An 11,582-nucleotide genomic window follows, 5' to 3' on the forward strand; every position below is an offset into this window, starting at 1 on the left:
TTGGTAAATTCGGCTGTTGATACTTGTGCATGCTTCGCGAAGTTCTCGTGTTGTGTTTTTCAGCTCCATCAATTCACTTATATTCCTTTTCTATTTTGTCCATTCTCGTTAGCATTTCATCAAATCTTTTTTCAAGGTTCTTAGTTTCTTTGCATTTGGTTAGAACATGTTCTTTTAGTTCACAAAATTTCTTACTACCCATCTTCTGAAGTCTGATTCTGGCATTTCATCACACTCGTTCTCCATCCAATCTTGTTCCCTTGCTGGTGAGGAGTTGTGATCCCTTTTAGGAGGAGAGGTGCTCTGGTTTCGGGTGTTTTCATCCTTTTTGCGCTGGTTTCTTCCCATCTTTATGGATTTATCCACCTGTCGTCTTTGTAGTTGCTGGCTTTCAGATTGGGTCTCAAATCTTTCAGATTGACGTTCTGTTTGTTGATGATGAGGTTATTTCTGTTTCTTTGTTTTCCTTCTGACAGTCTGGCCCTTCTGCTGTAGGTCTGCTGAGGTCCACTCCAGGCCCTGCTTGCCTGGGGATCACCTGCAGCAGCTGCAGAACAGTAAGGGTTGTTACCAGCTTTCTTCTTCTGCTATCTTTGTCCCAGAAGGATATCCGCCAGGTGTCAGTCTGATCTCTCCTTTATGAGGTGGCTCTTTGGATATACAGGGGTCAGGGAGATGCTTGAGGAGACAGTCTCTTCTTTATAGGAGCTCAAATGCTGAGCTGTGACCTCCATTGTTCATTCAGAGCTGCTGGGCAGGTACTTTTAGGTCTGCTGCAGCAGAACTCATAAACTGCTTTTTCTTCCCAGGTGCTCTGTCCCAGGGATTTAGGGCTTTATTCATGAGTTTCTGTTATACTGCTGCCTTCTTTTCTTTTTCCTTCAGTGCTGCCCTGCTCAGCAAGGAGGCAACCCAGTCACTGATTGCCTGTAGAGGCTTTGCTGAGCTGTTGTGGGCTCCACCCAGCTGCCGAGTGAAATTCCCTGCAGACCTGTTCACATGGGTGTAGTTAGAACTGCCTCAGCAAGGGTGGCCTGCCTCTTTTAAGGTGGAGTCTCTCTGTAGTGGCGGGTTGCCTTGGCAACGGCAGGCTGCCTCAGCAATGGCGGGTTGCCTTGGCAACGGCAGGCTGCCTCGGCAATGGCGGATGCCCCTCCCCCTCAGAGCTGGACCATCCCGGGTTCAGCTGCGCTTGCTGTGAATCTCTCAATCAATACAGAGTCTGGTTGCTGTTCTTTTGTGGGGGTGGGGCCAGCGGAGGCTGATCGCCTGGCTCCCTGCCTCAGAGCCTTTTTTAAGTTGGTGTTCCAGTCGCCTGTTGAAGAGACATCGGGGTCTGTGTGTTCCCCTGTGGCCACTCACTGTGCTGGCTTAAACAGCGGCACTGAGGTTTGTGGCACTTTTTTTTTTTTTCCCCTGGAATCTACTGTCCTGGTTCCCTGCTCAGTCCCCTTTTTAAACAGATGAATGGGCGACTTCCCGTGGCTCCAATCACCAGCCGGAAGGGCACCCGGACTGGTGTATTTTGTACGGAGAACCGCTGCTCGGGCCGCCAACAAAGCAGCCGTGCAGGGCAAAGCAGCGGTGCCGGCCGGCACAGCCGCGCTGGCCGAAACAGCCGCACTGGTGACCTGTGGAGCTCCTTCGCCTGGGAATTGCCTAGTCTGTGGGCAATAAAAATGCGGCGTCCACTCACCCTCTGCGCTTTCACTGGGAACTGCAATCCTTAGCTGTTCCTAAACGGCCATCTTGGATCCTCCTCCCACGTGCATGGCATTACTTCTGAGGACTCTGTTCTGTTCCATTCATTTATATCATTGTTTTGGTACCATTGCCATTCTGCTTCGATTACTGTAGGCTTGTAGCATAGTTTCAAGTCAGGTATCATGATGCCTCCAGCTTTTTTTTTTTTTTTTTTTCTTTTTTTGCTTAGGATTGTCTCGGCTGCACGGGCTCTTTTTTGGTTCCATATGAAGTTTAACTGGAAAAAAAAGGCTTTTTTTTCCCCAGTTTTGTGAAGAAGGTCAATGGTAGACTGATGGGGATAGCATTAAATCTGTAAATTACTTTGGGCAGTATGGCCATTTTCAGGATACTCATTCTTCCTAACCATAAGCATGGAATATTTTTCCATCTGTTTGTGTCCTCTCTCATTTCCTTGAGCAGTGGTTTGTAGTTCTCTTTGAAAAGGTACTTCACGTCTTTTGTTAGTTGTATTCCTAGGTATTTTATTTTCTTTGTAGCAATTGTGATTGGGAGTTCATTCATGATTTGGCTCTCTGTTTTTCTGTTATTGGTGTATAGGAATGCTTGTAATTTTTGCACATTGATTTTGTATCCTGAGACTTTGCTGAAGTTGCTTATCATCTTAAAAAGATTTGGGGCTGAAACAATGGGGTCATCTAAATATACAGTCATGTCATCTGCAAATAGAGACAATTTGTCTTCCTCTTTTCCTAATTGAATATCCTTTCTTTCTTTTTCTTGCCTGATTGTTCTGGCTAGAATTTCCAATACTATGTTAAATAGGAGTGATGAGAGAGGGCATACTAGTCTAGTGCTGGTTTTCAAAGGGAATGCTTCCGGTTTTTTCCCATTTAGTATGATATTGGCTGTGGGTTTGTCATAAATAGCTTTTATTTTTTGAGATTCATTCCATCATTACCTAGTATATTGAGTGTTTTTAGCATAAAGCGCTGTTGTATTTTGTTGAAGGCCTCCTCTGCACCTATTGAGATAATCATGAGGTTTTTGTCTTTGGTTCTGTTTATGTGATGGACAACGTTTATAGATTTGCCTATGTTGAACCAGCCTGCATCCCCAGGATGAAGCCAACTTGATCATGATGGATAAGCTTTGTGATATGCTGTTGGATTCAGTTCGCCAGTATTTTATTGAAGATTTTTGCATTTATGTTCATCATGGATATTGGCCTGAAATTTTCTTTTTTAGTTGTGTCTTTGCCAGGTTTTGGTATTAGGATGATGTTGGTCTCATAAAATGGGTTAGGGAGGATTCCCTCTTTTTGTATTGTTTGGAATAGTTTCAAAAGGAATGGTACCAGCTCCTCTTTGTATGTCTGGGAGAATTTGGCTGTGAACTCATCTGGTCCTGGACTTTTTTTGGCTGGTAGACTATTAATTTCTGCCTCAACTTCAGCTCTTGTTATTGGTCTATTCAGGGATTCAACTTCTTCCTGGTTTAGTCTTGGGAGGGAGTAAGTTTCCAGAAATTTATCCATTTCTTTTAGATTTACTGGTTTATGTGCATAGAGGTATTTGTAGTAATCTCTGATGGCAGTTTGTATTTCTGTGGAATTGGTGGCGATATCCCCTTTATCATTTTTTATTGCATCTATTTGATTCTTCTCTCTTTTTTGTTAGTCTGGCCAGTTGTCTACTTTGATGATCTTTTCAAACCAGCTTCTGGATTCATTGATTTTTTGAAGGGTTTTTTATGTCTCTATATCCTTAAGTTCTGCTCTGATTTTAATTAATTCTCGTCTTCTGCTTGCTTTTGAATTTGTTTGATCTTTCTCCTCTAGTTCTTTTAATTGTGATGATAGGGTGTTGATTTTAGATCTTTTCTCACTTCTTATGTGGGCATTTAGTGCTATAAATTTCCCTCTAGACAATGCTAAATGTGTCCCAGAGATTCTGGTACATTGTGTCTTTGTTCTCATTGGCTTCAAAGTATATCTTTATTTCTGTCTTCATTTCATTATTTATCCAGTAGTCATTAAAGAGCAGGTTGTTCAGTTTCCATGTACTTGTGCGGTTCTGAGTTAGTTTCTGAATTCTGAGTTCTAATTTGACTGCCCTGTGGTCTGAGAGACTGTTTGTTACGATTTCTGTTCTTTTGCAATTGCTGGAGAGTGATTTACTTCCAATCATTTGATCAATTTTAGAGTAAGTGCAATGTGGTACTGAGAAGAATGCATATTCTATGGATTTGGGGTGGAGAGTTCTGTAGATGTCTATTAGGTCTGCTTGGTCCAGATCTGAGTTCAAATCCTGGATATCCTTGTTAATTTTCTGTCTTATTGATCTGCCTAATATTGACAGTGGAATGTTAAAGTCTCCCATTATTATTGTGTAAGAGTCTAAGTCTCTTTGCAGGTCATTAAGAGCTTGCTTTGTGTATCTGGGTGTTCCTCTATTGAGTGCATATATATTTCGAATAGTTAGCTCTTCTTGTTCCATTGATCCCTTTTCCATTATGTAATGTCCTTCTTAGTCTTTTTTGATCTTTGTTGGTTTAAAGTCTATTTTATCAGAGACTAGGATTGCAAACTTCCCCCCCCCCCATTTTTTTTCCATCCATTTGCTTGGTAAATCTTCCTCCATTCCTTTATTTTGAGCCTACATGTGTCTTTGCACATGAGATGGGTCTCCTGAATACACACACTGATGGGTCTTGACTTTATCCAATTTGCCAGTATGTGTCTTTTGATTGGGGCATTTAGTCCATTTACATTTAAGGTTAATATTGTTATGTGTGAATTTTATCCTGCCATCTTGTTACTAGCTGTTTGTTTTGCCTGTTAGTTGATGCAGTTTCTTCATTGTTTTGATGGCCTTTACCATTTGATATGTTTTTGCAGTGGCTGGTACTGGTTGTTCCTTTCCATGGTTAGTGCTTCCTTCAGGAGCTCTTGTAAGGCAGGCCTGGTGGTGATGAAATATCTCAGCAACTGCTTGTCCATAAAGGATTTTATTTCTCCTTCACTTATGAAGTTCAGTTTGGCCAGATATGAAATTCTGGGTTGAAAGTTATTTTCTTTAAGGATGTTGAATATTGGCCCCCACTCTCTTTGGCTTGTAGGATTTCTGCCAAGAGATCTGCTATGAGTCTGATGGGCTTCCCTTTGTGAGTAACTCTACCTTTCTCTCTTGCTTCCCTTAGCATTTTTTCCTTCATTTCAACCCTGGTAAAGCTGATGATTATGTGCCTTGAAGTTGCTCTTCTTGAGGAATATCTTTGTGGTATTCTGTATATTTCCTGGATTCAAATGTTGGCCTGCCCTACTAGGTTGGGAAAGTTCTCCTGGGTAATATCCTAAAGAGTGTTTTTCACCTTGGTTTCATTCTCCCCATCACATTCAGGTACACTGGTCAAACACAGATTAGGTCTTTTCACATACTCCCATATTTTTTGGAGGCTTTATTTGTTTCTTTCACTCTTTTTTCTCTTTTTTTATTTCATTGAGTTGATCTTTAATCTCTGATATCCTTTCTTCTGTTTGATAGATTTAGCTACTGAAACTTGTGTGTATTTCACAAAGTTCTCATGCTGTGTTTTTCAGCTCCGTCAAGTCATTTATGTTAAGTTGGTTATTCTAGTTAGCATTTCCTCTATCCTTTTTTCAGCATTCTTAGTGTCTTTGCATTGGGTTAGAACATGCTCCTTTAGCTCAGAAATGTTTGTTATTACCCAGCTTCTGAAGCCTGCTTTTGCCAATTCGTCAAACTCATTCTCCATCCAGTTTTGTTCCCTGGCTGGTGAAGAGTTGTGATCCCTTGGAGGAGAAGAGGCATTCTGGTGTTTGATGATTTCATCCTTTTTGCACTGGTTTCTTCCCATCTTTGTGGATTTCTCCTCCTGTGGTATCTATAGCCAGTGACTTTCAGATGGGGTCACTGAGGGACATCCTTTCTGTTAATATTGAAGCTATTTCTATTTTTTAGTTTTCCTTCTAATAGGCTCCTCTGCTGCAGGACTGTTGGAGATCCACTCCAGACCCTGCTTGCCTGGGAATCACCTGCAGGGGCTGCAGAAGAGAAACGATTGCTTCCTGTTCCTTCCTTTGGTAGTTTCATGCTAGAGGGTATCTGCTCGTTGTCAGCCAGAACTCTCCTGTATGAGGTGTCTCTTGGGATATACGGGAGTCAGGGAGCCACTTGAGGAGGCAGTAAGTCCCTTATCAGAGCTCAGGTACTATGCTGGAAGCTCTGTTGCTCCTCTCAGAGCTGCTGGGCAGGGATGTTTAAGTCTGCTGAAGTTGGACTCACAACTGCCCCTGTTCCCAGGTTCTCTAACCCAGGAAGGTGGGGCTTTATTTATAAGTCCCTGATAGGCTGCTGCCTTTTTTCAGAGATGCCCTGCCCAACAAGGAGGGAGTCTAGTCACAGTCTGCCTGCAGAGGCCTTGCTGAGCTGCTGTGGGTTCTGCTCAGCTGCTGTGTAAACTTCCTTGTAATTTTGTTTACACAGGCAAGGGTAGAACTTCCTCAGTAATGGCGGACTTTCCTCCCCCCACCAAGCTCAAGTGTTCTTGGTCGAGCTCAAACTGCTGTGCTGGCTGGGAAAATCTCAAGCCTGTGGGACTCATTTTGCTGGTTTTTGTGGGAGTGGAAACCACTGAGCCAGATCACTTGGGTTCCTGCCTTCAGCCCCCTTTTTTTTTCAGGAGAATGAGCAGTTCTGTCTCGCAGGTGTTCCAGGCATTGGCTAAAACATCCACCCAGTTTTGTGCTGGAAACCTGCCATGCTGGTGTTTTCAGCACCGGTGGGAATCTCCTGGTCTCTGGGCTGTAAAGACCATGGGAAAAGCGTGGTATCTGAGCCCAAGTGCTAAAGTGTCTGGAAAAGACCCCGATGGCCTCCCTTGAGTAGGAGGAGGAGTTCTCTGGTCCCTTGCCCTTCCCAGGTGAAGCAACACCCCACCCTGCCTTGGTTTTCCTTCCTTGGGCTACACCCACTGTCCAGCCAGTCCCATTGAGATGAACCTTGTACGTCTGTTGAAAATGCAGAGATCACTTGCCTTCTGCATCACTCTGGATGGGAACTGCGCTCTGGAGCTGTTCCTATTTGGCTATCTTGGTGAAAGTACTCACCTAATATGATTTTAACACATTTAGAAGAAAGTTACTTGTATTATTTTTTCTTCTGAGTATTTTTAAAATTGTACTGATCTACAGTATGTAACTAAATAGTGTTAATGAGCATTAGGCTAATGCTATCTGTGCTACTATAAACAATTCAGCTGTGTATTTCCTTGCACATTTATCACTTACAATATGTCTAATTATTTCCTTCAGTTAAATTTTTGGAAGTGACATTTATAGGTCAATGTATCTGCACATTAAAAATTGTGGTACTTATTACCAAATTAGCCTTCAAAATGTTAGCTCTGGCACTGATGTATTATCATTTTTATTATCCTTTTTATTTTTTGTTATCAATATTTTATTTGCCGGCCTAACTTTTGAAAAAATAATCTTTTTAGATTTGATTTGAATTTATTGGATTGCTAATGAAATTCTCTATTTCTCATTCATTTTACTGATTACATTTTAAAGTGACTTCCTAATGATTTCCTGTACATTTTTATCACTCCCTCACCTGTCTTTCTCCCTCCTCTTTAAATTTTAACCTATTCACCTTGGAAGATTTCTTGCAATGATCTGCCTGATATACTAAAATGATTTTCCCTACTTCCAATGTATCTTTTTATTATTTGTTTGTGATGTTATACAACTAAAATGTTTTCCTTAATCACATTTTACTTGGTTTTATATTTTAGAAAATTGTCCCTCAATCTTGAGTTTAACAAATAGTCACTTAAACATTCCTCTACTACCTTTAAAAACCATCATGCATGTAGACTCAGTCAGATGCCCAGACAGAATATCTTCTCATGGGAGCACTTGTCTGTGCTTGTATCTTATTTCTTCTCAAATATGCTTTACCTTTACTTCTAAAGTGAACCAAGTAGTGTACGCAACAAGTATGATAGCAAAGGAAGCTGTAAATTTCCAATGCATTTGGATAATTGAGTAGCATATAGGAAGATTTGAGGCAAGGCATTCGTTTTATAGCTCCAGAGAGTGTTCTCAACTTTATGTTGAAGTTTTGGATCAGAGCTAAGTGCTGCTGGACAAATCCATTTAAACTGAAGTTACTGCAAAAACAATTATTTGGGTAGACAAAGACTAAAGAAGCTAGCAACAATATCCCAATAGCCATAGAATAGCATCCGTGGCTAGCAACAAGAAAGAATAGACAAATGTGCATGTGAAGTAGGGTATAATATAGGCAATGATGAAATGGGGGTGGTTAAAAAAATGTGGATAGGCCCACGACTAATGTCCCATACTGGGGAATGGCAGAAAATCTAATGTATGCAATGGGAAATAGGTAAGTTTTGTGTGAAAACCCGTCTCAAGTGACCAATGCGATGCTATACAGGTAGCTACTTTGTTTAGTCATTAAATAGCAGGAAGTACATTTTAGTTTGTAGTTTTAGTTCTCAATGTCTTCTTTTATGTGGATCCTATGCTTTTTTCAGACCCCAGTTTCAATGGAATTATACTTGACATGCAGCAAAATCAATTAAGAATTTAGTAACTATCAAAGGGAAAATACTAGGTCAGATGATGGCATTAGATACAGCCTAAATGATGCCATGTATATGCCACTACATATTTATTTAGACAGAGAAGTACGAAAGCTACACATCATAGGAATCACACAGTTGGACATTACTAATTTGCTTTTTCTCTGTTAGTAAAATCTTGCCTCCTCATAAGTTAGGCTTTTGGTGGTTAGCCTGATGAATTAGAGGTTTCTTGCCCCAGGTCTACTCAGTCATGTTAAGAAAACTTGGCAATTTCACTAACATAATAGAATTTCCAAAGCTGTAAAATATAAAAATATTGCTATAACACTTGGCATTTACCACAAAAACATGACAATCACAACCAAATAGAATAAGGTATAAACAAGCTCTATCAACATACAATGACTAAGTGTCTATCCAAGCATTACATTTTTATGTTTTAAAATGTAAGTTCTACAAATACATATTTGTAGAAATTGAAACATTATGCTATAGTCTGGCCACAGGAAATAGATTCGTTTCTGTCTATCAATTAATACATCCTTAGAAAATACTTACCTTGTCCTTAGGACTATGTTAGAAGCCAAAGGAGACGATTTCAAATAAGGAGTTTGTTTTCAACAAACCTGAAAGTTAATCAGGCAGAGGAGATAGTTATGATGTGAGAGTTATCATTACATTGTGGTGGAGAAGGTAGACTCTGAAACCCAATTATCTAGGTTTGAACCCTGGCTCTGCCAGTCATAAATTGTGTGGTCTTGAGTAATTTATTTAATTTCTTTGTGTCTTAGTGTTCTCACCTGTAAAATGGACATAATAATAGAATCAACTGAGCTGTTGTGTTACAAGTGTTTAATTTTGTAACATATTTTTAATGCATCTGGCACATACATGCTAAATTAGTAAATAAATGTGAAATAATTAGAAAATAATATATACTGGATGATCAAATAGAAACTGATATTATTTGGATGTTTGTTCTTTCCATATCTCATGTTGAAATGGGACCCCCAGCGTTGAAGGTAGGTCTAGCAGGAGGTGTTTGGGTCATGGAGATGGGTCCCTCGTGAATGGTGGCATTTGCTTCCAGTGAGGGCCTCAGGAAACTTCCAATTACGGTGCAAGCCGAAGGGGAGTCAGAGTGTCACATGGCAAGAGAAGGAGCTAGAAAGAGATGGAGAAAGATAGATAATGAAGAGGTCCCAGGCTCTTTTAAAATAACCAATTCTCACATGAATTCCAGAGTGAGAACTCTCATTACCATGAAAAGGACACCTAACCATTCACGAAGGACCCATCTCCATATCCATGCCTGGCTAATTTTTCCTATTTTTAATAGAGACAGGGTTTCACCATGTTGGCCAGGCAGGTCTCAAACTCCTGACCTCAGGTGATGCTCCTGCCTTGACTGCCCAACGTGCTAGGAATACAGGCATCAGCCACTGCACCTCTCCTCTTTTGACCTCTCTGTCACAGATAAATACATATAAATACCTACCTATATATTCTAAATATGCAAAACTACATCATATATAGTATCCTAACTCAAAGAACCTTATATTTTATTACAGAATCACAGGAAGAACTTAGGCTACACTTAGTGTTTTGTAGAATTTTTCACTGTAAAGAGGTGCCAAGTATCACGAATTTATAAACTTAAATAAACCTTGTATTCATTTTTTAAGATGACACATCTTGGGGAGATATTTATAGTTTGGGGATTATTTATAGGTTTTAGCTCCTGTTCCTCACATTCTTTATTCCAATTCTGTAGAGCATGTCCTGCAGATTTTGCTTATTTTGTCACTAAAGAAAAAAGAAAGACCAACCAACAAATAAGACTTAGTGTCTCAGATTCTAGGCCTTAAAAAACACAGGAGAAACCAAACCCTCTTTAGAAAGACCATTTCCTTTATCTTACATTTTTTTCCCATTTCCTTTCATCAGCCTGCTTTCAAGTTCCCAGGAATTAAGTACCAGCAAATTAAATATTTTCACCCAATTTACAATGCTGCCATTGAAAGATGCTCCTAACAATACTATTTTTTTCCCTGTGTATACAAATATACTAAAAAACAGATGCAAAGCATATAAAAAAGGAGACTTCAATGAATTGTATTACTGCCAAGTTGTTTGGGTTCTACAGAAATGTACCTTTCTATGGTTGCCTTTAATTACTAATTTCTAGGTTAATTTAACTGTAAGCAGTAAACTAAAGAGATCAGTGTAAGATCACATTTGAATTTAAATGTTAGAATTATATTTAAGTTTATCGCTCCTATCATTGCTTTATCCCAAATCCTGATGTGCTGCTTCAGGCCTTCCTTCGCCATTCATTCCAGAATCCAGCAAGGCTCAAACTAAGAGTTACAATATCAATGCTTTGTTAAAAGTCTTGGACAATCAGTAGGAATCTCATTGTACTGGAAACATGCTTGGCAGAGGGATGTCCTTTCTTATAGTTTATGGTGGTCTAATAGTGGTGGAGCAGTCATCTCACTATAATTTTATATTTCAAAGTGTTACTTGCACCTATAATAAAAAAGACAAGAATTTGTACTTATTTAAGGTTACATTTAAGTGTCTTGAGAAGGGAAATTGATTAGTGTGCTCATCAGAAGCAGAATATCTATAATTTTCTTAAATATCTTCTCTTCAGATGGTTGAGATACTGCCAGAAAACATAGGAACAGTTATTGAGTACAGTATTAATTTTAGAGCAACCTCATACAGGAATGGTGTTTAGACATGGCTGTTGGCAGAATTATCTCTAAAATGTTCTATAAATATAGTAATAGAGAATAACCTTTAATATATAATTTCTGAAAATGCGATTATCTTTGGGAAAAGGTCCAAAGTGGAACTTCCATATATGGTGGCAATTCCCAGGAATCATGAGATGTAGCTTGTTAATTACCTGCCTGCTCTTATTTTAGCAGCTTCTACTCCTTTAATCCAAAAAATTCAGAGACAAAACCTTATAATGTGTCATGTTCACAGGTTACATATGCAAAAAATGAGACTTCCAATGGGAAAGAAACTGCAGGTCATTTCTGTTAACTTATTCATATGTTCTTTATTTTACATGTTTGTTGGACTTTTTATTTATTCACCGATTCTGGTTAAGAAGATATCAAGTCCCTTTGACATAGGTGGAATATTTGCTAATGGAGCATTCAATGACAATTTTGCATGTAAAGTCAAAATTAACTTTTGTTATTTTTTCAACTGCTTTTAATTCC

Source organism: Cebus imitator, unplaced genomic scaffold (genome assembly GCF_001604975.1).
Source record: "Cebus imitator isolate Cc_AM_T3 unplaced genomic scaffold, Cebus_imitator-1.0 Scaffold12, whole genome shotgun sequence".
In the NCBI taxonomy this organism is placed as follows: Eukaryota; Metazoa; Chordata; class Mammalia; order Primates; family Cebidae; genus Cebus; species Cebus imitator.